General features: G+C 51.2%; 1 protein-coding gene across 2 annotated transcripts in view; it reads right to left on the reverse strand.

The window, feature by feature from the left end:
* The window catches only part of Alpl (alkaline phosphatase, biomineralization associated), a 53,099-nt gene extending 28,726 nt beyond the window's left edge, over nucleotides 1–24,373 (reverse strand). Inside the window, exon 1 of one of the 2 annotated variants that reach the window (XM_051171484.1) lies at nucleotides 24,239–24,373. The gene's annotated coding sequence lies outside the window, so the exon portion shown is untranslated. Of the gene's footprint in view, nucleotides 1–13,659; nucleotides 13,735–24,238 lie in introns of those variants that run through there. The other variant, XM_051171483.1, reaches the window with a different exon arrangement.
* Between the last annotated feature and the right edge of the window lie 571 nt (nucleotides 24,374–24,944).

Genomic DNA, 24,944 nt, shown 5'->3' on the forward strand with positions numbered 1-24,944 from the left:
AGAGCGTTTAAGTGGCTTGCCCAGAGTCAAACAGCGAGTAAGCACATCAGACCCCAGCCTTCTATGTGGGTGTTTTTCTATTTTGGGGAGTCCTCTTGGGATCCAAGGGTCAACTCCTAAAGGGGCACCCTGCCTGACTGGAAATGATCCTCCATTTGCTCTGCGCAATACATATGCAATAGGGACTGGATGACACCAGGTGACTCACTCTTCCCGAATCTCATTTGCCATGCTTGTCTTGGGCTCCTAGTGGTCCCTGACCCAGCACCTGTGACCAGCTGGGCTGTAGAAATCCCCTGGGACTTGGGCAGGATGTTGACCCTGGATACACTCTACCTCTCCCACAATCCCCGGCGTCAGTCAGTCCATCCCCCTAGAGCTCTCAGGCAGCCTCCCCACCCCCAGCCTTGTTCTGGCTGTGTTCCCCCTGGGAGGACCTGGTTAGTCCCACAAGACAACCTTGCAGGGAGGCCGGCCAGGCTGAGGAGGCGCTGCCTGCGGAAGCCACGTTGGGCGGGCCTGACATAAGCACAGTTGCTGGTGGCACACGCAGGGAGCACGAAGCCACTGGTGGTTGGCAGCCTGGACCCATAGCATCCTCTTTCCACATTCCTGTTGAGCCTGTGACCAGCTGTCAGGCTCCCAGCAACTAGGGTGTTTAAAGCTCTTAGCAGTGTGTGTGTTGGGGGGGAAGGGGGGGCAGGAAGATAGGCTTGTGGCAGCTAATCAAGCCAGGCGTGGTCTCTCAGGCCTGTGTCCTAACACTTGGGCGCTGGAAGCAGGAAAACCAGGTCTTGCTATATAGTCAGTTCAGAGCCATCCTGGACTACATGAGCCCCTGACCCACGGTGGTGTGGTGGGACACTGACTGCTCTTGCCGTTGCTGTAGGAATTGGAATTCAACAGGACAAGGGATGGCGAGGGAAAGCCACCCGTTGGGATAAGTGACAGCAAGTCAGCCAGCACAGTTCTGATTGGTGGAGGCTGTCTTTGCTCCCAGGGCACAGAGAAGTGAAGTAAGCTCACCAAGGTCACACAGCAATTAATACAATGAAGAGAAAGTCTCCACAGGGCACTTACTATGTTCTTAAAGCTTTCTCTGCCATCACCCTAGGACCTAGTGTGGGCAAAACCCTCAGGACCAAGTGTAGAGGAAGCTCATGGCTCACACAGCAAGCTGAGGGTGAGATGGGAACTGCCAAGCTTGGTGGAGCGCTCATGAAATGCCACCCTAGCGGAGGGAGGGTCCTAGATAACAGGGCCACTCCACATGGACTGGGATTGTGACATGGGATCCCTATGACAACAGAGTTCCCCAAGTTCAGCCTGGACTGGGCGTCTGGCAGAAAGACACGCGCATCTCAGGCCACTTACTCAGCTCCTACTGCCTTGAATGTGACCTGTCAAGGGGGAGGTAGTACCCCCAACCATGCCTCCCTCCCTAGTCTGCTCCGCTGTGCTTACTATTCTGCAGAAAGAGGAAGCCATAGGCTACCTCAGGCATGCCTCCCACCCCTAACACATGGGGTGATTGCTGCTCTATAAAGCTTCCAACATCAGGACCACGTGGCGATGCGGTGACACCTGCTGTTGCATCTGGCTACTCTGAGTCCATACACCTTCCCTACAGGGGAAGAAGCCTCCCTCTGTTCAGCTGCTGCAGGTGGGGTGACTAGCAGATGCTGGAAACCTTCTCCATCTGGATGCCAAGGCACCGTGAGCATCAAATGGGTAACAACAGCCTGTACAGTGAACTAGAAATCACCTACAAAAAAGCACGTGAGTCGGATGATGGTGTCTAGACCCAGACACAGCATGCCTGAAGCTCACCTCTGAACGGGAGCCAGTTCATTCTCCTATTGTTGACTTTGGCTTTTCTGTTGCTTGGAGCCCAGACGCTGCCCTCAGAACTCCAGTCCAGAGGGCTTCCCTCAGCCCCTCACACTGTAAACAATCACATTGGGTCATTCACGCTCAGCTGCTTGTTTCCACCAAGGGGAAGAAACGGTACAAGCAAGCTAACAGTGGGTAGATAGGAGTGGGACCTACACATGTGAATCCATGGCCCTGCGTGGTGGTGCATGGCTGTAATCCCAGTACTCTGGAGGCAGAGGCAGGAGGATTGCTCAGGTTCAAGGTTAGTCTGGGCTACAAAGCAAGTTCCGGGCCAGCTAGGGTGAGACCCTGTCATGAGAGGGGGGATGGGAAGGAGGCAAGGAGGGAGGGAGGGGGATGAGGAGGATGAGGGAAAGAGAGAGGAAGGAAGAGAGGGAGGAAAGGAAGGAGGGAAGGGGAAAAAAGAATTAGAGGGAAGCAGGGAGTGGTGGCACACACCTTTAATCCCAGCACTCAGGGAGGAAGAGGTAGGTGGACTGCTGTGAATTCGAGGCCAGCCTGGTTTACAAAGTGAGTCCAGTAATCCCAGCACTCAGGAGGCAGAGGCAGGTGGATCTCTGTGAGTTCGAGGCCAGCCTGGTTTACAAAGCGAGTCCAGGACAGCCAAGGCTACACAGAGAAACCCTGTCTTGAAAAACTAAAACCAAAACCAAAGAAACAGCGTCCAGGACAGCCAATGCTACAATGTCTCCAAGCCTCAGCCCAAAAAAGGGGGATTTCTAGCCAGCAATGCCCAGCATAGCTAGAAACACACACCTTCCCACAGACTCTCATGAGCTCCATTTACCACTGTACACCAGGCTCTGTGCACCGTCAGCTGGGTCCACAGAGCCATATAACGCCCATCTTAGAGGAGAAAACAGAGACACGGAGGGGTGACATGACTTGTCGAAGGTCTCTGAGCTGAAAAGAGGTGGGAAGAGCCACATCCCAGATGTGCCCTTTGCCCCTGGTCACTGGGTAGCAGGGGTGGGGCTAGGCCATCGTCCCTCCGTCCGAGGCTGTTTGTTCCACCTGACAGCCTTCAAAGCAGCTAAAAAGGTTAAAAGGAACAGACACGCGCAGTGTCCTGAGATCCTTGTTTGCTCCAGTGCCCAGGGACATTAGCAATACTCTCCCATAGACAGCTCACGGTTTTGTTGCCCAGCAGCCCTGGCACCTGAGCCTCAAATGACTGCCTGGGAGCTCTATTACCTCAGATGAAGTCGGCCCTGCACTCCTGAGACCCAGCTCATGTGGACTTCATACCCCCGTGTCTCAGGGCCTCCTCTGTGGCATCAGACAACGGGCCCTGGGCTGCTGTTTATCAGGCACCTACTGCCCACCAGGGGCCGACAGAATGGGTTCAAATCCTCTGTCAGTAGTAAGGCAACTGGCAAGGAAGGGAACCTTGCTAAGGGGAAGCCGGGTCAAGGTGATACACAGAGAGACAGAAGAGAGAGAAGGAGGAAGGAAAGGAGGGAAGGAAGAAAGGAAGAAGGAAGGAAGGGAGGGAGGGAGGGTAGGTCAAAGAAGAGTTGACCAGAATCCATCTCCCAGGGCTGTACAGCACACACCACGACACTCACTAGGGCTGCCTGCACTCACACCTTCTGCTAAGAGGCAAAGGCGCAAGCCTGGGCATTGCAGAGTACGGAACTGCCTCTGGGCCAGGCCCATCTTTCCAGGCCAGGCTGGGGCCTCCTTCTGTCTCACTCCAAGACCTCAAAGCCCCTTGGGCTCTATCCCAGAAAAACGTGAGCCCTAAACTGCCAGCTCACTCTTGCCCTGTCTCTTCCATTAACTTCTGGCCCATCACTGAAATCACATTTACATGAAGCCTACTAAAGCGTGAGCACACGCGCAGGGCGCACAGCTGGAGCCCACATGTGGGGTGGGGTGAGGGGCTTCCAATAAGCTTCTCCATCTTGGCTCGTCTGGTAGTCTTCCCAGCACTGGGTGTGGGTGAAGGGGGATCTTGGTCCTGGAGGCGGTTGACCTGGGGCGCCATGCTATACCCACCCCATCCTGCCACAGGGCGTGCCCACTCTACGGCTCAGTCCTAGGATATATGTGGAAAGTGCTTGCCCGGTGTTATTATTTACTTACTTTTGCAGTGTTGGAATGAAGCTGAGGGCCTAGCCGGTGACAGGTAAACACTCTTATCACTGAGCTATACCACGTGTGCTTTGAGGTAGGTCCTCGTATGGTCATCCTCACTTTAGGGTACACAGAGACGTGAAGAGACCTATCTAAGGTCACACAGCATAGGAGCAGCGGAGCTAGGTCTACACTGGTCAAGTCCAAGGCCAAGCAGTTTGCTCTTACGTTGGTGTGAACCAGCTGAGGCTTCAAGGGTCACTCAACAAGGGCCAACTAACGGACAGCCCGAGGTTTTCAGGTTTTTCTCCAGAAGGAGTCTAAAGTCCAAAGAGGTTATGTGACCCTCACAAAGTCACACAGCCAACACGTTGAAGAATGAGGACAAGTATCTGGGGTGGGGGGCGGGGCGGGGATGAAGGAGTCCTAAGGAAAGACTGAGTGAACAGGAGGCAGACCCTGAAAAGGCCCAGCCAGGGGCTATGAAGAAATTGTGAGTGATCCAGGGTGAGTCGCGGCTGGGGAGGAATGAGTAAGGAAGCTGATTTTGTGTGTGTGTGTGTGTGTGTGTTTGGATCTATCTGGGATTTGAGGGTTGTATGTTTGGTTTTGTTTTTCTGAGATGAGCTGACCTTGAACTCCTTTTTCCCTCTCCTCCTCTTACTCTTTTTTTTTAAAGATGTATTTATTATGTATTTTATTATTTATTATGTATACAATGATTCATGTGTGCCTGCATTCCAGAAGAGGACACCAGGACTCATTGTAGATGGTTGTGAGCCACCATGTGGTTGCTGGGAATTGAACTCAGGACCTCTGGAAGAACAGCCAGTGCTCTTAACCTCTGAGCCACCTCTCCAGCCCCCTCCTCTTATTCTTATTCTTCTTATACTTGCCCTATATAGCCCTGGCTATCCTGGAACTCACTATGCAAAAAGGCTGGCCTTAAACTCACAGAGATTGCCACTGTTGTCTTGAACTCCTAGCTCTCCTGCCTTGGCCTCTCAGTGCTGGGATGACAGATGTGTCCTCAGTTCTGCCTTCATTTGCTCCTGTTCTTTTCTGCTGTTGTTGCTTTGTTTTTTTGTTTTGTTTTGTTTTGTTTTTCGAGACAGGGTTTCTCTGTGTAGCCTTGGCCATCTTGGACTCACTTTGTAGACCAGGCTGGCCTCGAACTCACAGCGATCCACCTGCCTCTGCCTCCCGAGTGCTGGGATTAAAGGTGTGTGCCACCACACCCGGCTGTTGCTTTGTTTGTAATGTTTCTAATGTTTCAAATTCGAGGCACAGCTCAGTGGTGGAGCGCTGGCCCCGGGTTCCATCCCGGGCACTACAAAAACCAATTAAATAAATAAAGGTGCAGGTCCGTCTCTTCTAGACCGACAGAGTCGAGGGCTGGTGGGCTCCAGGGTGTCTGTGACCAGCTTGTGACTCTGTTTTGGAGGTCAAGCCTACACTGTGCTCTGGGTGTAGCTGGGCAGGCCAGGACCTGCACACTTTGATCAACAGTGAACGGAAGGGCACGGAGGATGTGGCTCGGTTGGCAGAGGGCTCCCCGACTCTGAAGCCCAGATAACTGTGGAGCAGGCAACTGAGAGGAAACAGAAGCTTGCACCACGTGGAGCTGGGCCTTCGTGTGTGTGAGAGTCGGGGGGGAAGGCCACGTGAAAGCCAGACTGAATTCTTGCCTCTCCTTTTGCACCAAGATGCCCATACACCCAGACATGTACCCATTGTCCCTGGACCATCACAATGGATGCCCTTAGCTGGGAATAGGCAGCCTAGACAACATCAAAGATACAAGAGGTCACAGGAGGGAGGGAGGGGGACCCACACAGTCACCCCACATGTGCCCTATGGAACAAGGGAGGATTGTGACCTGGGTGGATATCTTCCTGCCTCCAGGCTCCTCCCTGGAATGAGAGAATGAGGCTCAGGCCTCGGCTATCAAGCCTGGAGAGGAAACCGTGGTCCAGGTCACTATTGCGGTCTGTCCTCTTCTTGGTGCTGAAGACAGGAGAGAAGCCTACTCCTTCACCCCAAAACACAGTACTCCTAAAGTAGGTGAGGCCAGTGATAGCTTTGGGTGTCTGGGACAGGGTCTCATTGCCACCGTGTACAAAAGGCGAGCTGGCGTGTGAGCCTTCCAAGGACTCTCCTGTTCCGGCCTCTTATGTCCCTGTAGGAGTGCTGGAGTCACAGATGAAATCTACTGCCTCCAGCTCTACATGGGTTCCGGGGAGGTTTGCACTTCCTTATGAGGCTGACATACGCGTCTCACATGGCCAGCAATTCCACCCGAAGTACTTCCTGGAAGCAATGAAAGTCTTTCTGCATAAAGATTCCTACAAGAGCGTTCCAAGGAGGCTTATTTGTAACAGCCCAGCTGGAAGGTTGAAACACCTGATAGCAAACGAATGCGTTCACAATGATGGGTTATTACCACCTGGACCAAACTCACAGTAGATAAAGAGGCTTCTGACCCAGCAGGTGGGAATGCAGCTCAGGAACATAAAAGGGTGGGAGAGTTCACACTTAGCCTGTACAAGGCAGAGGGGAGGGAGGGAGGGAGGGAGGGAGAGAGATTCCTACCACAGACAAGAGAATCACAACAACAGGAAATGTTAAACCTTTATGTAAATAAATGTTAAATGTAGATTAAATGCCCACATTGCTAAACCTAGAACCTACCAACGCTCACATAAGCAGACATAAAGAACCTAAATAAAGAAACGGAAACCACAGTGAAAAAAACTTTCCACAAAGAAAACGAAAATGACCCCCTCAGTAAATGCCACCAAATGTCATGACTTAATTCGAACTTTGGCAGAGAGAGAGAGTAAAACAGCACCAGCTAGTATGATGGCCATGGTCACCTGTGCAAAGAATACACACTCAGCAATCCAGCCGGGTCCGCAGCCAGGGAGGTCCTAGGAGCACAAGCTCAGAGGCTTTTCATGGGAAAGTCTTTTATATGATGAATGACATTAACAGATTAAACAGGAAAAGCCATATAATTATCTCAAGCATCTCAAAATAATTGTAAAAGCATTTAATGCACTCCAAACACAAATTAAGATTCTTTTTAAAAGCTCCCAGTAGGGGCTGGGGGTGTAACTCAGTTGCTAGTACAGGGCCCTGGGTTCCATGCCAACACATCAGACAGGTGCTCACTGTGGTCCCCGCACGTGGGATGGGAGGACAGGAAGGGGAGGGCAGGAAAACCAGAGCTTCAAGGTCACCTATGCAGTTCAAGACACCTAGTACAACCACTCTATGTACACATTTGTGTACGTGTGCCCGCACATGTGTGTGGACGTGCGTGTGCCCATGCACATGTGAGTGTGGAGAGGCACAGGCATCCCATAATGAGTATGTGAAGGTCAGAGGACAATTCTCAGGAGTTGATCCCCGCCTTCCACCATGTGGGTCCCAAGGACTGAGCACGTGTCTTCATTCAGGCTTGAGGCCAAACGCCTTGACCTAGTGAGCCTTCTCACACTCCTCAACCTTTCTCTTTCGAGACAGGGTCTCTCGCTGGAGCCTGGGATCACACTGGTTAGGCTGGCCGGCAAGCTCCAGAATCACCCTGGCCCTAGCTTCGCAACACTGGGATTACACGACTCTATCACCAAGCCCCTCTTTCTGTCCAGGCCCTGGGGTTGAAGTCAGGACCGTACACTTGAGCAGCGAGCACTTTACCACCCGACAATGTCTCCCCAGCCCCGTGCTCATCACGCTTTCTTTCCGCATCAGCAGAAGTCTGAGAACCAAAGGCAACAAGCGTGAATAGGGGCTGGGAGCACAGCTCCAGGGAGGAGTGCTTGCTAGCTTGAGACTTTGGATTCCATCCCTAGCACTAGATTAAAAAACATTCATTAAATATCATTAAATATTGTGAAATAGTCATCCACAGGAGGTATTATACATGTGGAGGCTGACCTCCACATGTGTGCACACACAGGTGTGCATGCCCACATATATGCATACACCCACACTAAGTACACATACATGCATGCAGACAGACAGACAGATGTGTGAGGAATAAGAAGCCATATGCATAGTGTCTGCCTATAAATGTATAATATTGATACTAATAACAACAAAGATCAGTGGTCCGCCGTGGTGGTGCATGCCTTTAATCCCAGTGTGTGAAGACATTGAGACTGTCTAAATAAATGCCACAGCACACACCTACAGTCCCAGCACTGGAAAAGGTAGAGCCAGGAGGATCAGGACATCAAGGTTAGCCTCAGCTACATAGTGAGTTTGAGGCTAACCTGGGCTATGAGACACTGTCTCAAAACCTAGGGCTGGTTCAGCAGCCCACAGGTGAGAGACTTCTTTTTTCCCAAAGGAGTTTGGAGTCAATAGAGAATTTGGATTTTTAAAGAGACTGGATATTTTTAAAGAGGTAACTTCTAGCAGTGGTATACACCTTTAATCCCAGCTCTCAGGAGACAGAGGCAGGTGGATCTCTATGAGTTCAAGACCAACTTGGTCCACAAAGCATGTCCAGGACAGTGAAGTCTAGAGAAACCCTGTTGGGGGAGGGGGATGGGATTTTAAAGTGTTTGAATTTGTAAGACTGTGAGACTTCACTCGGGAGGCAGAGGCAGGTGAATTGCTGTGAGTTCGAGGCCAGCCTGGTCTACAAAGGGAGTCCAGAACAGCCAAGGCTAACACAGAGAGACCCTGTCTCGAAAAACCAAAAAAAAAAAAAAAAAAAAGTTTTATACTGTGATGTCTTTATTGATTTGTAATCTTTGGGATGAAGAAGAAAGGAAAGGCTGTGGCTTAACAATCATGTGTCTATGTGTCAAGTTGACAAGAAATCAGTTGTCCTGACAAGTTTTATGTCAACTTGACATAAGCTAGAGTCATCAAAAAGGGAGGAGTCTCAGTTGAGAAAATGCCTCTATGGGCAAACCTATAGGGTATTAGAGCTTTCTTGTTTTTTTTCTTTTTTGGTTTTCCCAGACAGGGTTTCTCTGTAGACCAGGCTGGCCTCGAACTCACAGAGATCTGCCTGCCTCTGCCTCCCTGACAGGCCATTTTCTTAATTAGTGATTGACGGAGGAGGGCCCAGCCCATTGTGGGTGATGCCAACCCTGGGCTGATGGTCTTGGGTTCTATAAGAAAGTAGGCCAGGAAAAGGTAGCACACAATTTTAACCCCAGCATGTGAGAGGCAGAGGCAGGCAGATCTCTGTGAGTTCGAGGCCAGCCCAGTCTACAAAGTGGGTTCCAGGACAGCCAAGGTTACAGAGAAACCCTGTCTTGAAAAAAAAAAAATCAAAAAGAAAGGAAGGGAGGGAGGGAGGATGGAAGGAAAGAAAGAAAAGGAAAGAGAAAAAAGAAAGAAAGGCTGCGCAAGCCTTAGGAGCAAGCCGGTAAGCAGCATCCCTCCATGGCTTCTGCATCAACTCCTGCCTCCAGGTTCCTGCCCTGTTTGCATTCCTGCTCTGACTTCCTTCGATGATGAACAGTGATACGAAGTGCAAGCCGAATAAACCCTGTCCTCCCGGGGCTGCCTTGGTCCCGGTGTTTTATCACAGCACTAGCTACCTTAATTAAGGCATGGATTTATCTACATAGGCAACTCAGTTACGGAGCAATGATAAGAGTGCTCGGAGACAGGTTGGCCACTCACCCACAGGTAGATCCTAGTCCATAAAAAAACAGTGACAAGACCCTCAGCAAACATCTGCACCATACCAGGCGCACATAAAAAATGCTGCTCACCCTGGCTCAGAGAGGCCTAAGCAATCTTAGGAATTACGAACCATGTTGTTCTCACTGTTTCTGGGGCTCAGTGGAGCCACCACGCAGATCCCAGGCTAGATCACTACATTCCCTATGCCTATAGGCGCATGCTCCACCTATCGAACAAGGCAAGGCTATAAGACAGCACCCCCCCCCCCGCCCCGCCCGTTTCGGGGCTGGAGAGATGGGTCAGTGGTTAAGAGCACTGACTGCTCTTGCAGAGGTCCTGAGTTCAATTCCCAGCAACAACATGGTGGCTCACAGCCATCTATAATGTGATCTGATGCCCTCTTTTGGCCTGGCAGGGGTACAAGCAGGCAGAGCACTGTATACATGATAAATGAATCTTTTTTTTTTTTTTTTAATAAATGAATCTTAAAAAAAAAATACTTCCTGTTTCAGCCGGAAAGGCAGTGTGGGAAAAGACTGTTAGGTGGGAAGAGGCTTAGATTTAGTCCTGTCTCTCCTTGCTCGAGGACCATTTCTCTCCCTGGGCTTTGCTGTCCCATCTGTACCTGAAGGGAGCAGGAGCACTGAGCCACCAAAGCTGTTCTGTTTTAAGAGGAGGCCACTCACTTCTGCAGTGGCCTGGCAGGTCCTGTCCATTCGACATTCATCTGGACCAAAGGCCGGATGTCCCAGGTCCTACCTACCCCACTTTCTGACAGCACTCCTAAGCTCCAACAACCCTCTGACCTCGGTGCCAATTTCTCTTCAGTTTTATTTTTCATCCCCCTTCCTTTTGCTTCGTTTTATTTCTGAGTTGTTTTCGAGATAGGGTCGCATATAACCTAAATTGGCCTGGCACGTACAACACAGCTGAGGATGCCCTTGAACATCGGACCTTCTGGCCTCCACCTTCCAATGCTGGGATTCCGGGCCTGTGTCACTATGCTTGGTTTGTTCTCTTCTTATGGTTTAGGGTTTGCCCTTCTTTGTACTCACCTTTGTGTAGCTTCTTCTCTCTCGCCCTCCAGCTCAGAGACTACCACCTCCAGAGTCCCAGTCCCCTTGCCCAGGGAGTCCTTGAATCCTTCATAAGCCTGTTCCTTGTCTTCCCCGCTCCTACTGGAAAGAAACTATTAACTTCTGCTCTCTTAGTTGGGCAGTGGTGGCACACGCCTTTAATCCCAGCACTCAGGAGGCAGAGGCAGGCGGATCTCTGTGAGTTCGAGGCCAGCCTGGTCTACAAAGCGAGTCCAGGCCAGCCAAGGCTACACAGAGAAACCCTGTCTTGGAAACAAAACAAAACTTCTGCTGTCTTTCCCCAGGCAATGGAGCTCAGGCAGAGCCAGACACTACTCTGGCTCCTGAACCGGTCCTGGCTATAGGCTAAGAGGCACCTTCCCTGGGGCCCTTTCTGTTCATCCTGCCACAGACTGGTAACCTGGCCTGCCTTGTGCTTCCTCCACCAGAAGCACTGGTTTTGTGTGGGTTGTGGAGCCTGGTCAACCTCTCCAACATGGGAACGGCCACATTTGCTGGGAACAAATATACTGCCCCAAGGCCTTGCTGGCAGCGAGCTAAAGGAAAATCTGCTCGCCTGGCAGAGTGCTTACCTAGAGCACACAAGGCCCATCTGCATAAGCCAGGCGTGATGATGAAGAGGAGGCAGAAGGATCAGGAATTCCAGTCAGCTGTATCATGAGTTTGAGGCCAGTCTATGTCAGAGATCCTGTCACAAACAAACAAACAAACAAACAAACTCAAAAACAACAACAACAACACTAGGGGAGCTGGAGAGATGGCTCAGTGGTTAAGAGCTCTGTCTGCTCTTCCAAAGGGCCCAGGTTCAATTCCCAGGACCACATGGTTGCCCACAACCATCTGTAATTCCAGTTCCAGGAGAATCCAGCATCCTATTCTGGCCTCTGCGGGTACCAGACATACAAGCGGTACACAGACACAGATGCAGGCAAAACACCCATATGTAAAAAAATAATACAATAGGATTTAAAGAGAAGTAAAATACTATATAAAAATGCTTGTTGAATGGCTGCTAAGTGAAGGTCCTGTAGCATCCTTCTATCTTCCCTGCCTCCTGACTCTCTCTCCCTTCTCTGCATTCAAGGGTACCAGAATATTGGCACCCACTGAGGGGCCGTTGAAATGCCACTCCAGCAGGAATCTCTTGGGACAAGGGTGCCTTGCTTCCTCCACCCGGAGCCACTCCAAGCAGAGTGGGGCAAAGCCCTACCTAGCAGGACTGCCTCTGTCCCAGGCAGCATCTGGCCCTAAGCTGCTACAGCCACTGGAACTGGCATTTTCCCTGGAGTCTACCCCGGGTAGCTGGAATCTGCTACAGGACAGCAGAGGCTGGCAGAGGTCTGCACTGTGAGCCCTGCTTGGCCTAGAGCCGCCGCGGGGAAGCACTTGGTTATTCAGATGGGGTAGCTGCCCATGTAGGGAAAGGGCGCACTTCCCCCACCACAGGGAAACAGGGCAGCCAGCCCGGCACAGCCTGGGAGGAGGAAATTGGAGAGCAAAACTCTTGCATAAGTCACTGCAGGGAGATTCCCTCAGCCCAAGAAGACTCTAGAAGGGAGAGACAGAAACTCTGCAGAATCCGGCCCAAAGCCAGAGCCCAGGCTGGAGGCTTGGCCAGTACTGCCACCCAGACTCCTGAGCTTGCTGCGGACTCCCCCTGACCTGGAGACACCAGGGTTGCTCTATGGGTCTCCACCCTTTTTACCAGGATCCACAGGGGACAGATAAACTCAGCAAGTCAGCTCTGGGGCAGGAGGTGGCTACACGACTCCCTGTGGTGTTATGTAGTCTTATCTTTCTGCTTGCTCAACTCCTGTCCCCTCGTCGTCCCCCCCCCCCAGCCCTCTCCCCCACCCCACCCCACCCCCGCCATCGCCCAAGTCTGGCTCCAGAAGAAGCAATAGGTCCAACCAATAGGTTCAGGCACTCAGCCCACAGAGATTTCTCCAATGGCTCTAAGAGAGGCCAGCCCAGAATCCGGAGCCAGGCTGCTGGTCAACTTTGGATTAACGTTTCAGGAGCGGCCTGACCTTGCATGTATCCCTCCCCTTCCTCTGTGCACCGTCACCTTTGAGGAATGGGGTTCCAGAAGCTACCTCTTGGAGACTTTTGAAGCTAATAGAGAAAGGATAAGTAACAAGCCCTCTTAGCAGCCCGTGTGGGGCTGTGTGAATGACAGCTCTCGGCAGTCACCCTAATAAGCAGATTAAGGATAGCCAGGTTGAGAGCTCAGCACCAAATATTCCTCAAGGGAAACATAGCGTCTCTTCCCCAATGTCAAGCCCAGACTGATACAAACTAACCCAGGAAACAAGCAGAAAGAATCCAGGCTCTGGGTTCGAATCCCACACCATCATCGGGCAGCTCTGTAACCCTGGTGTCAGGGTTCCTGTTTCTGTGTGACACACACAGCATGGCTTCCCTCCCATCTTGAAACTGTGAGACCTTCCTTCTCCAGATTAAGAGAGATGGCAGTCTGTGCACTGTCAGTTCTGGGCGGTGTCAGAACTGGGTGGTGTCAGGGAACTCAGGAACTGAAGCATTGAGTCGGCCTCAGATGGGCTGAGGTGACAGGTCAATTGCCTTCCCTAACAATGTCTCTGGACCCAGCCTCCAGGAAAATAGACAAGAAGCCTCAAGGAAGCAAAGATACTGTTTTTCCCCCCCATGCATTACACAGAGCCCTGCTTATGCTCTTACATGGTCCTGCCTGCCCCGGGCCAGCCCAGTGAGGTGCCAGGAAGCCAGCTGGAAGCTTCCAGAATCCTCCAGACAGCTGCCACAGCCTAACAGCTGGAGGGCACACTCAGACCTACTACCAGTCACTCACCATCTACTGGCCAAGTCCCCATGTGTGAGCAGAAATAGTGACAGCAGCAGGAACCACCCCCGCCCCCACCCCCCCAGCCCAGCACTAAGTTACTGCACCTACCACACGCCACAGCGGGACAGTGAGTCAGGACAGTCCTCTTCTGAAAGCGTTCCCAGTTTGCAGCCCGTCCCCCCCCCCCCCCCCCCTCCCGTCTGCCAGCTTCTACCCAGGGCACCCGTGCTGCCTGTTCCTGGGCGATGGTCACAAGATCCACCATGTGCCCTGCCCCGGGCTGGGTGAGTGTTTTCTTGGAAAAGTTTCACAGTCCGGGGCAGCAAGAGTGCTCACCTTGCACCTTCATGCTCTTATGCTCGAACTCTTGAATCTGGAGTGGGGACTGGGGGGCGGGGGGACTGCATGGGGGAGGGGCTTAGCCTTAGGGAGAGTAACCTTTGTTCTCCTCCACAGCACCAGTGTGACCTGGAGAATATGTGCTCAACCTCTCTGAGCCTGGGTCGCAAGAAGTAAATGAATCCACGACGGGCTTAGAACAAAGCTGGGCTGGAGATAATACCCTATTTTAAATGAACTTACACGGACGTATGCATCAATTACTCCTCTCCAGACCTACGGTGGAGTTAATCGATATAGAAGCCGAGGCCAGATGTCATGCAAGGTCACTTTAAAAAAAAAAAATTAATCTCTGTGGAGTTTCATTCTTCAAATATTTATTCATCTAACAAGTACGTATGACATCCCTGCCAGGCACAGGGAGCAGGTACACGTGAATTCAGCAACTACTATTTATTTTTATTTATTTTCAGTTTGACAAACCAGGGTCTTGCTCCATCTCCCAGGCCTGTCTGAACTCTCCTCCATCTTCCTGGCTCTACATTGCAGTGAACAGGTGGAGGCTGTGGAGAGCCTATGTCATGGATGGAGCAAGGGAGACCACAGCGGAGTGAGGGGGAAAAGTGGCCAGGAGTGGCTCAGGTGGTCCTCAGGCCACAGACCTGGCGGGCTATGGGAAGCCTGGCAGGTGTGCTGCCTGGAAGTGCGGGGTGGGGGTGGGGGTGGCCTGGATCTCAGTGTTTTCTGTGAGGCCCTGCCCTTCCTGGGGTTCACGTGCTCAGCCAGGCACCTGTGTGAGATCAGATCTTAGTCATCAGGCTCAAAATCTCTGACCAAGCCTATAGTAAAGGGACCACAGGCCTGGAGAGCACCCAGCAGGGAGGCTGGGCAGGAAAGGACAGAGCTGAAAGAGCTGGGGACTCACTTGATAAGGCTTTTAGCTGGGCTCCTGACTTAAAATTGAGGGTGGCTTTTGTCATCCATCCAATCCCCAGCAAGCTGCGTTACCTCTCTGAGCCTCAGTTTCCCCCTCTTGCTAAATAAAGACATTACTTTCAGGCGTGACCAACCTTTTGACAGTGTGACAAGACATTGCTATCTAAAAAGTTCACACTCAAAAGCCACACAATTTTGAAAATTATTAGTTTTGTTTTTTTTTTTTTTTTTTTGAGATAGGGTTTCTCTGTGTAGCCTTGGCTGTCCTAGACTCGCTTTGTAGACCAGGCTGGCCTCAAAGTCACAGAGATCCACCTACCTCTGCCTCTCCAACTACTGGGATTACAGGCCTGTGCCACTTTTTTCTTTTTTTCTTTTTTCTTTTTCTTTCTTTCTTTCTTTTTTTTTTTTGAGACAGGGTTTCTCTGTGTACTTTTGTCTGTCCTGGATTAACTATGTAGACCAGGCTAGCCTCAAATGCACAGCAATCCTCCTGCCTCTGCCTCCCAAGTGCTGCCATTTTTTTTTTAATTGAAAAAAAAAAATCTATAATTTTGGGCCACTTTCTTAGCTGTCCTAAGCCATATGCCCCAAGAAGTTTGTGAGCTTCTTGCAGATTGGACATGCCTGTAAGGTTGTCTGAGCTCATAAATAAGAAATGGCTTTAATGCCCAGCATAGTGGCACTCCTTTAATGCCAGTACTCAGGAGGCAGAGGCGGGCAGATCTGTGAGTTCAAGGCTAGCCTGGTCTACATAGAGAGTTCCAGGTCAGCCAGAGATACATAGTGAGACCCTGGAGAGAGAGAGAGAGAGAGAGAGAGAGAGAGAGAGAGAGAGAGTGTGTGTGTTTTTTAACACTTGAAGAGCCTGGAAACTGAGGCTAAGGTTTGAATGACAAATCCATGTCATGTGGTGGATTGAAATAAACCTGGGATTCGTCTATACAGGCAACAGGGCAGGCCTGACCCCACTCCTCTTAAATCAATACTCCTGAACCCTACCCAACTCCAGGTTTGAAGAACAATCAGAACACTCCCTCTGTGACCTCTGGTCCCCCATACTCCCTCTTTTTTTTTCTTTATCTTTATCTTTTTTTTTCTTTTTCTTTTTTTTTTTTTTTTTGAGGCAGGGTGTCTCTGTGTAGCCCTGGCTGTCCTGGAATTGCATGTGTGTGCCACCGCGCCCAGCTCACACTCCCTCTCTTAAGCCTCAATTTCCCATTTGCAGGGGTCCCCTTGTGGGTCCAGGGAGGGGCCTGGACTGTACTGTACCTTTGCGACGGAGCACATGCTTAGAACATGTGAGCCCTTGGGTTCCACTGCCAGCTCTGCCAATGGTAGCACGCTCTCCACTCCCCCTTGCCAAAGAATGTCACTTCCTTAGTGACATTGGTGACCCAGGAAGCTCTAACATGGAGCCTGGCTGTCCCAGGACTGACTGGGAAACAAGCAAGAGACTCAAGCTACACACTTGCCTTGAGTCAGTTTGGGCTAGGGTTCTAGGCTACTCTAATAATCAATCGCATGGATGTATATAAATAAGGCTAGCAGAAGCCGGGCAGTGGTGGCGCACGCCTTTAATCCCAGCACTCGGGAGGCAGAGGCAGGTGGATCTCTGTGAGTTCGAGGCCAGCCTGGTCTACAAAGCGCGTGCAGGACAGCTAAGACTACACAGAGAAACCCTGTCTCGAAAAACCAAAAAAATAAAATAGAAAAAGGCTAGCAGAGCAGCGGGTGGATGAGACACGCACTGACTGGGTGTTCCTCTGTCACTATTATTGTTACTTCTGTTCCTGCTATCTGGGAAGGGAGGGGAGCCGTCAGCTCTTTCCAGGAAGGCTCGAAACAGCCCCTTCGTTACCCCTCTGACTTAAGCCAGGGCAGTTGCTAGGCCCACAAACCGGAATTCCTCTTCAGGCTAAAGGTGAGGACCTGCTGTGGCCCCCATGAAAGGTCTTATATAACACCAGAAGCCAATTCGGGCAGTCTACCTGGGAATCCTTCCGGTGCTCTGACAGAAGAACACCATGACACTGAACTCATGCCACCTGGACCTGCCCTGCTTCCCACTCCTGGTCCACGGCATTGCTAAATTAATCTGGTTCTGGGCTGTCTTTTCCACCTGTGTACCAGTTCTCATTAGTGACTCATGGCTGTCTGGAGTACCTTGCTGTAAAAGAAAGAACTTCAGCAGGAAAAAGATCATGGTTGATTAATGATGTCTGGCACAGGTGCAGGATAGGGCAGTGGCAGCATGCATGCCAGCTTCGTGTCACCAAGGGACTAGGAAAGCCCTACGGCCCTGTCTCATTTGCATGAATGATGGCTTTCAGGAAACATACTAGAAACTGGAAACAAGCGGACAAAAACACAGCGACTCAGCGGGATTCAAATCCGTGCCCTCTGATGCTAAGGATGACTCCTCTTAGGACTACATTGGCCTTCTGGACCAGAAAGGGGTGTAGCCAGACTGAAATTCTTTTGTCTGGGAGAGCAGATGCTGCTGCAAAACTAAGTCCAGGTGGGGCTGGGTCTCCTCCCTTTGGGGACCCCAAGCCTGTGTTACAAACCACAGAGACAGATGGTTCAACTGAAAATAGTGTGAACAGACAAGTGTCCCGCAGAACTAACCGGGGGTGGTACAGAAACTTTGTGAGGTTTTTTTGTTTTTTGTTTTTGTTTTGTGAGACAAGGTTTCTCTTTGTAGCCTTGGCTGTAACTGTGTGACTTTTAGAAAGGTACTAACTCTGAGACCAAATAGTAAATTAAATACAATAAAGACATTCAAGTAACTAGCCCAGCTTCTGGCCCAGAATAAGCCCTTACAATTAGGCTTAAGGATGGATCAAAGCACAAGATGATATTATCTCCAAAAGATGCAGTCTGGAAGATAAGGGCTTGAACAAGCTGCAAAACGGAGCACGTGATAGCCATGCTCACCAGAAACTGAGTTACTAAACTTTATTATTTCAGCATAAAATAGGGACAGACTCTTCAAGCAAGGTGGCTCGTGCCACTTGTGGGTCACGAAAGGAAGCAATGACAAGGAGAGATGTCTAGTTTCCATTTCCCAGTGAGGGGAAATTTGTGTCTCACTATCCAGGGCTGTCATAGGACCAAATGAATGACTCATTAGCAGTTAGAGACTTGGGAAAAGAGGGAGTGTGGGTCACTGGAGACTGAACCCAGGGACTCACATATGCTAAGGAAGCCTCTATCACTATGCTAAGTTCCAGCACTTTGAGACAGGTACTCACCTATCGCCTGGGCAAGTCTTGAACTTATCCCCCTGCCTCAGCTCCTAAGTTAAAAATAGGACTGCGTCAGGCCTCCTTTCTTTTCTTTTCTATTCTTTTTTTTTTTTTTTTCTTTCTAACAGATTCATGTACTACAGGTTGGCCTCAAACTTAATCCATAACTAAGGATGGCTCTGAACTTCTGTGCGCTGGGCTCGCCCTGCTGCCCTGCCGTGATTACGTAGAATTGGGGATGGCCTTCAAGCATTGTAGTCAAGCATTCTATCACCTGAAACATACCCCCAGCCTGATGGAGGCTTAGTGAGTGGAGGAAACAGGCAATGCCCCAATGGGCATACCTAGAAGGAAGGAGTTGGGGAGAGGGAGCTGGACTCAAGAGAGCCTTGACTTAGCACCAAAGGTGTGGTTCAATCTCAGGCAGAAGTCACGTAAGTCCCTCTGGGGTAGGGCAGGAGGAGATGGGCTTGGCCTATGCAGCCAGCTGGATAAGGAGATTCCAGGGGAAAGAGTCTCGCCTAGGACACCTGCTGTGTCACTGACAAAGGCTGCTAGGGTGGAACTCAGCAGCTGGGGACTGACCTAGCAAAAATGAGGTTCTGGGTCCTATTCCCTGTCTTGCGACGATGATGATGATGATAAATCTACTGGATAGATCTTTATAAAGGTCACACTTAGGATTTTCCAAATGAAAGCAACTCTCTCTGGCACTTGAAGACTTCCAAAGGTACATGAAAACGCTGGCAGTGGTCTGCCCAGTATTCTACTGACCACTAGGTGAAGGACAGAACCTCCACCCAAATATCCCAGAGGATCAGGCCAAGATTCAGACATAAGCCCAGGTGAGGCTGATATAATTACAGTTATTTGGCAAGCTGGCAAGTGTGGCCAGCCTGAGCAATATAGTGAGACCCTGTGTCAAAAAACCAAACCAGAAAAATAGCAAAAGCCTGGGATTGTGTGTCGGGGTGTGGGGGTGTGTGTGGCTGGGGTCCCATGGCAGGGTCTTAATACACAGAAACTACTTTCCATACCCTTCCACACCTGGAAGGGCCTCTACCCAGAGCTCAGAACACCTGAGGCTGTTCAGCAGCAAGAGTGGAGGATAGGGCGGCTGTACCTAAGTGTGAGCTCTGGGTGGCTGGAAGCGTGAAGGATGACATTACACACACAGCGTGTGTCAACCTCTCCAAGCACAAGGAGCAAGGAGCTGACATCACTCTTAGGAACTGAAGTCCTCCCGGTTCACTTTGTGTGACCCCCCCCCCCCCCAACCAGCTTATTCGTGTACACCTTGAATCTCAGGCCTGGCTATAAGCCAAGAACCCCATATTTATCCACTGGGCCCCTCCCCACACAGCCTACATGCTGCCCTCCAGCTCCTTCTGAGACTCCAACTGAGGCCACTTCCCCACCCACCTGTCATCAAGGACTTTTTGGTGATAGCAAAGGGATAAAAAGAGCTGTGGCCAAGGTCATGAGATGAGGTGGAGTGACAAATACCACAAGAGTCCCTTCTTCCTTTGTTGTTTTATGCCCAAGAGTGTAGATCTGCCTTGGGCAGGCCCAGCTGGCAAAATGTCTACAAGTAAGCAATGAGGTCCCATCCCACAAACTGTGGAGCCCCTAGGTTCCACTGAAGCAGGCAAAGGCTCCCAATCTAGCCAGTGTCTCTCAGAAATGCTTCTAGGCCATAGAAACAGACCAATCTCAATGTACCTATGGCCCCCACCCTAGCTCCCTTGCAGGCTGGCCCCAGGCACCACAGCCATTCAGATATATGCCTCTCTAACTGTGCCCCTAAACTACAAACTCAGAGGCAAGCTGGCTGTGTTGGTGAGGTCAGTGGGCTGTGCAAAGGATTGGAGTGCCCCAGGAACTGCAGTTAAATGGATGGTACAGCTGCCGCTCAGCTCACTGTGGCCAGGCTGGGGCGTGGCCCTGTAGAGTCTACAGCTTCTGATCTTCCAAGAGAAGCCAGAAACCAGTATTTTTATGTAAAATGAAACCACCCGGGTTTAACTGCAGCAACAACTAAATTGAAGCTTTTAGCTCAATGTAGAAGCCAAGACTCCAGCTCCTGTGCCCCAACTCTCTAACCCCCAAGAATTTGGGCTTTCCACACACAGTAGGCCAGTTGTGAGGGACCTCAGTTAGACCCATTTCAAGTTTAAGGAAATCTCACCCTCCCTCCTCTTCAGACCTCTTGATTTACAGATGGGGGAAACTGAGGCTAGAGAAGGGAGGTGACTTAGCCCAAGGTCACACAGGTGGTTTATCAACACAGATCTCTCCCATCATACACACCATCTTCATCCTCACTTGAGTGGTTACAGCTTTTCAAACAGGTAAACCAGGGCTGAGGAGGTGGCTCCATTGGTAGAGCGCTTGTCCAGCATGCCTGAAGCCCTTGGTTCCAGTTCCAGTATAGGAACCACGCCTCGAGTTACACACCTGTAATCTCAGAACTCAGGAGGTGGAGGCAGGAGGATCAGAAAAATTCAAGGCCATCCTCTGCTACATAGCAAGTTTTGTTGTTGTTGTTTTTTAAGATTTATTTATTTATTATGTATGCAGTGTTCTGCCTGCCTACCACAAGAGGCCATTAGATCACATTATAGACGGTTGTGAGCCACAATGTGGTTGTTGGGAACTGAACTCAGGGCCCCTGGAAGAGCAAACAGTGCTCTTAACCACTGAGCCATCTCTCCAGCCCACATAGCAAGTTTTAAAGCCAGCCTGGGCTACAGGAGACCCTGCTTCAAATAAATGAAAAAAGTAAATTAAGGACATACCGTGGGAGTGGCACACCAAGCCCAAGAGAGGCGGCATGGTATTGGAGGAGGGGGCGATGGTCAATTTGGAAAAATCCAGAGTCATAAGGCTGAGCCTAAGCAGCTATGTGCCCCTGGACAAGCCTCCTTCCCTCTCGGGGCCTCAGAAATGCCAATGGATACAGCCAGTGTCTAAAGGCCTGGCCAGCCTACAATTCTAGGCATCTCTGAGGCCTTCTCTACAGCCAGTACTTTGTGGCCTCCAATGACTATAAAGTGGTAATAATAATAATACTGGGAGGGCAAGTCCACACCAGCCAGGAAAGAACACCACAGTTTTCAGAGAAACCCGACTCCTGGTTACTGGAATTCAAAAAGGACGATGGTAATGACATGGGGGGGGGGCAGTTTAACCACCATCCTACAGTTAAACAAAAACACATCTGCTTTAACTTCATCTCACTCCCCCTCCCACCACCCCCCACCACAGCCCCTACCCTCGTCTCAAATTTTACCCCTTCATTTGAGAAGTTAAATCAAATACAAACAATTGATTTCGTGCCACAACGAGGCTGGGATTTTTTTTTTTTTTTTTTTTTTTTTTAAGCATGGAAAACTTTAAGCATGGGCCTTTTTTTTTTTTTTTCTGGGAGCAATTACAAAGTGTTGAGGTTGGGGGCGGCATGAGACGGCAGATAAATATAGAGTGCACTTTGGAGTGTTCTTTGGACATGGAGCATCAATAGTGATGCTGGGGCCACCATAAGCTGACACTCACCCATGTCACAGCTGAAGTCTGGAACCAAGGTACAGACTTTGTTGTTGTTGTTGTTGTGTGTGGTTTTTTGTTGTTGTTGTTTTGTTTTGTTTTGTTTTTGAGACAGGGTTTCTCTGTATAACCTTGTCTGCCCTGGAACTCACTTTGTAGACTAGGCTGGCTTGGAACTCAGAGATCCACCTGCCTCTGCCTCCCCAGTGCTGAGATTAAAGGTGTGCGCCACCACAGCCTGGCTTAAAGTACCGATTCTTTTTACAATCCATATAGGTGAAGCCTAAAAGTTGGTAGACTGCTAGCCCTCAGTAACTGATGCCCATGATTACCTCACATCACAGACGAGGAGACAGAGGGTCTGAGAGGATAGAAGCTTGTCCAGGGTCACGCAGCAGTGCCGATAAGGCATTTTCACTCTACTGCCTCCCACAGCTCCAGAAAAAGAAGGGGAGAGAGAAAGCCAAAATAGCAAAGATACCACACAACCCAGCTCTGGTGTGCCAATGATGAGGAGACTGTTGTGCTAGGGAGCTCAGTCAGCATTCCTGTGGCCACGTGCAGAAAACTCTGAGCACCAGTTCTCAGCCCCGCTAGCTCCGCCTCCCACAAGGCTCTCCTCAAGCTCCAGGGTTTTGTGTTAATAAGCCCACTCAGATAGACTTCACTCTGAGAGTTTCAAACCCCACTCCTGGATTCTGCCCACCCCGTTCCTATCTTCCCTTCCCCAGAAGCCTGAAGCCCACAGATGGTACAGCAGAGAAAGAGAGCACAAGACCTGAACTTGTAGGTCTTTGAACTCAGCCCTGGGTGCTCAAGTGGCTTCTAAATGTCCCAGGGCAAGTTACTGTCCTTTCAAGGAGTTCCTTCACACGCAGGAAAGGATGGCATCTCCTGTCTTTGCAGGATAGAACAGGATAGGACCCGGTGCTGGGTAGTGAGGTGGAGGTGGATGGCAGGGGATCCCTGGGTTGGTCCCAGCCTGAAGCTCCAGTCTCCTTTCCCCGGATGTGTCCAGCAGGGAGGAGGCAGCATCTGAGTAACAATTTAGGAGTGCAGTGCACTCCCTCACAGCACAGCCTGGACAGAGCCTGGGCAAAGGTGGTTGACAGGATGGCAGGGTTCAGGAGCAATGGCATAACTCCGCACACGGGCTCGGAAGCAACGTCTGCTGAGGCTGCAGCTGGGCACAGCCCCTGCTTCCTAAAGCACAGGAACCTGCTAACCCCTTTGCAAGCTGTACTCAGAGGGTTGCCCATCCCCCTCGCTTCCAGTAGGTTCTATGGACCTATGACCTCCAGCTCCTGTACAACCTCACAGAGATTTCGAGCCACAGTGAGAGACCAGAGCTGCGCCCTGATCACACAGCTAGATGCCCTGTCTTCATTCGCGCTCCATGCTGGCTGCTCGTTGTGACACACAGGGTGACACATCTTTACTCCTTTCTTTGGGAATTATTTCATTTTGATTCTACCATGTGACACTCGAATTTTCAAAGGCTGGGGGCAAAGTGTTATGTCAACGTTCGCCTCAACAGGGGGCTTTTTTGTTTTGTTTTGTTGTTTTCTTTGGTTTTTCGAGACAGGGTTTCTCTCTGAGGAGCCTTAGCTGTCCTGGACTCCCTTTGTAGACCAGGCTGGCCTCGAACTCACAGCGATCCGCCTGCCTCTGCCTCCGGAGTGCTGGGATTAAAGGCGTGCGCCACCACGCCCAGTCTGGGGACTTCAATTATTTACTGTACCATTCTCCGCACCTAGAACAGTTTACCACAAAGCCGACGCCTGGTAAGTATATGTGGATTGAAGACACCCACCTTTCTGGCTGGTTGGGTCTTTTGGTTCATTGTAGTCCTAACATATAGATGGTACCGTCACGGACATATATGTATGTATGTATATACCATTTTGAGACACAATTTCTCTAGGTAGCCAGAGTGGCCTCGAACTCACAGCCTCCAGATTACCAGCACCAGCACGCCAAGCTTCTCTTTTAAGCAAAGATTCACAGGCATACCCAAATCCTTTGCAAGGCCCCCTCCCCCCAGGCCCATTACCCTGGACAGGGTTTTCCTCCGCCTTGCCTCGCCTAGGGTCCTGCCGCTGTGACTGTGTCTTTAACCCTTTCTTACCCAGGCTGGACAAGGCAGCAGCCCCACTCTCACCCGCATGCAGCCCCGAGTCGGTCGCAGGCTCCTTCCGTTTTTTGGGCTTCCCCGCTCCCAGACATATTCTAAGCTCTTGGTTTCCGATTTCTCCCGCCAAGGATCCCAGCACGTGCCTCCTGGCTGCTCCCCAACTACTTTAGACACCAAAGGGACAGCGTGGCTTGGAACCACGAAGGACGCAGCTATGGGCTATGAGCCGCGTGGGCACCGGGAGCAGGTGCTTAGCTCGAGGGTGAGGTCCTGGGTAGCCGCTCTGCGGGCGCTACGTCCAGCATCCAGGCAGGCCCCGAGAGATGCGCGACTAGGGCCGGAGCAGGAAGAGTGGCCGCGGGGGCCCCAGGGCGCCTGACCTTCCACGTGTCCCCCATCGTGGCTAGGGCAGTCACTGAGAAGCTGGCGAAGCGCGAGCGTGGGAGTTTGGCCAGCCGCGAGCGCAACATGCTTTCCTTACCTGCAGGCACCCGTGGGGAGGGTCTTTCCCGACGCGAGAGCGGCTGCCCTAGGGAGCGCAGTGGCGGGAGCGTACTCTGGATGCCACCTCCCCCGCCAGCTTATGAAGGCGGCCCGGTCCGAGCACCCGCCGGCCTCCCCGCCCCCGCCCGCCCCGCCCCCGGCCCGCGCCCCGAGCCCCACGCCGGTGCCTCTGCGTTGCCAGGGCGCCCCCTACCGGGAGCGCGGCGTTCGACCCTGCTCGCGGGGTTGCAGCAGGCAAGCAGGGTGGCCGGCCTTGATTCTCTTTCCCTGCGGCAGATCCTGGCCTCTGGGTGCAGCTCGCTGCCTTCTTTATCTTTGATTTCTCTGTGGGAGTCTTTGTCTCCCGGTGACTTGTCTTCCTGTGCCAGTCCCTGCGCGTCTGTCTAGGAGTCTTTGTGCCCTCTTGGCTTTACTTAAATCTCTGTGTGTCACTCTGCCTATATATCCTTGTGTGTAACCTCGCATTATGAGCCTCACACTCCTACCCCTTTCTTACCCCGTTTCTTTTTTGCCCTTAACCTAAAGCAAAAGAAAGCAAAAGGAGAACCCCCCCCCCCCCTCAGGCAAGGCCCTCCCTCCCTATTGTCTTCTGACTCAGGGGCTCAGTCCCAGCCAGAGGCCCTAGGCCCTGCCTGGGGCAGATCACTTCCCAGGCAGTGGAGCCAGACTGTCCAGGCCCATAA

The sequence above is a fragment of the Acomys russatus genome, chromosome 29, assembly GCF_903995435.1.
Source record: "Acomys russatus chromosome 29, mAcoRus1.1, whole genome shotgun sequence".
Lineage (NCBI taxonomy): Eukaryota > Metazoa > Chordata > Mammalia > Rodentia > Muridae > Acomys > Acomys russatus.